The 1,667-nt window shown below is 33.2% G+C and overlaps 1 long non-coding RNA gene across 1 annotated transcript; it reads left to right on the top strand.

Moving 5' to 3' along the window:
• Positions 1-244: 244 nt before the first annotated feature.
• LOC121367086 lies at positions 245-1,370 on the top strand. Its single transcript, XR_005957312.1, has 3 exons — positions 245-334; positions 987-1,043; positions 1,311-1,370. It is a non-coding gene; the product is annotated as an uncharacterized LOC121367086 (long non-coding RNA).
• Positions 1,371-1,667: the final 297 nt, after the last annotated feature.

The following is a 1,667-nucleotide window of genomic DNA, read 5'->3' as shown; positions in this document are numbered from 1 at the left end:
ATGGGCATGTTGGTAATCAAAATAATATCTATAATACCAATACGGGCATGTTGGTAATAAAAATAATATATATGATATCAATACTGGCATGTTAGTAATAAAAATAATATCTATAATACTAATACTGGCATGCTGGTTATAAAAATAATATCTATGATACCAGTACGGGCATGTTGGCAATAAAAATAATATCTATTATATCAATATGGTTGGCCGTTGATTCGAAACCTGTCATTCCGTTTCACCAGATGAGGAGAGCTAGAAAAGAAGAAAAGAAAAGAAGAAAAAAAGGAATGTCTAACAACACCCCAGCACATCCTAAAGACACTGACAGGTACGCCGGAAAGGAGAGGGTTTTGGTTTCAATTGCATATCACATACACTACAATTTTAAAACAGTTTACATATATTTTATTCTTTCTAACTCTAATAGTGCAAAGCTGTTTCTTATTTTGTTTCTATTGTTTTCCTGTGTCTTTGGTATTGTCAGCTTGGGTTGTGTTCACCCTCAACTCAGTGTTCAGGCCAGGTAATCGTTCAGTAGTAAGCTAATCTATTGTTTCTTTTGTTACCTGGTGTTCTCTGAAGTCAGAGACTTTTAAACATTCAAGCAAGACAGGTGGTTTTCAGCATTGCAAGTTTTATAGTTGATCAAGTTCTGCACGGCACAGTTATTAACAGCACAGGTAAATACAAACATATATTTTAAGATATAACCATGTGTTTTAAGTAGTAAACTAGATTAGTGTATGCATATTTTATGATAAGCCTTAGATTAGAACTTAGCATGTGTAAGCAGTTGATAAAACTTATTCTGTAGCGAACGAGTTAAAGTAGTGTTTAATAATGTTTATAATTATATAGGGATATTTGTCTTCTAAGACGAATATTTGATTAGGTTTGATAATACAAATAAGTAAATAACTAAATTAGTTATATGTGTATATTTTATGTGCTCCTATTTATAAGTGGTATTTTGTTGACAGGTTATCAATGATGTAGCACAACCAGCATCATTATTCAAACGACCTGACCCACAGTCGGTAGGTTAAATATTTACTTATATGTGATGTCGTAATTCTGTGTGTTATAGAATATACACACAGGTATTTATATAGTTTTATGACGTGCTTAGCACATGCTTATAGCAATGGATGTGATAATTAAATACCCTTTGAATTATAATTATATTTGATTTGAGTCTGAATTGAAATGTATGTGTGTTAAATGTACATTAGTAATATAATATTGAAGTAAATTGTACTTAACCTGGAAAATGTAACTGATTTTATGTTCTTTTGTTATTCCAGGGTCGTTATAGAGATATATATTTGGGTGCGAATGTTTTTATAAACATCGGGATCTTCACATCCTCCCAGGTGATCCCTGAATAAAGACCTTAAACCCCAGCTGAAGTCTTCTTTGATATATATAGAACCTTCGGTAACATTGGAGCCGACCCCGTAGGGACCCTTGGGATCATGTGATCAATCATGTGACTTTGGGATCGGGAACGTGTTATTCTAATTGTGATCTGGTTGTTATTTTCATGTTTTACTTTTGTGCAATGTGACTCTTGTGATTCGAGACTGTGGTTCCACCATGTGATCATGTGACTGCTTGTGATTTTTGCTTTTGTACCAGGTGACCTTGTGTGATGTAACATT

The sequence above is a fragment of the Gigantopelta aegis genome, unplaced genomic scaffold, assembly GCF_016097555.1.
Source record: "Gigantopelta aegis isolate Gae_Host unplaced genomic scaffold, Gae_host_genome ctg8877_pilon_pilon, whole genome shotgun sequence".
In the NCBI taxonomy this organism is placed as follows: Eukaryota; Metazoa; Mollusca; class Gastropoda; order Neomphalida; family Peltospiridae; genus Gigantopelta; species Gigantopelta aegis.
Note: the sequence above shows the minus strand (reverse complement) of the source record. Positions and strands in the feature narration are given on the sequence as shown.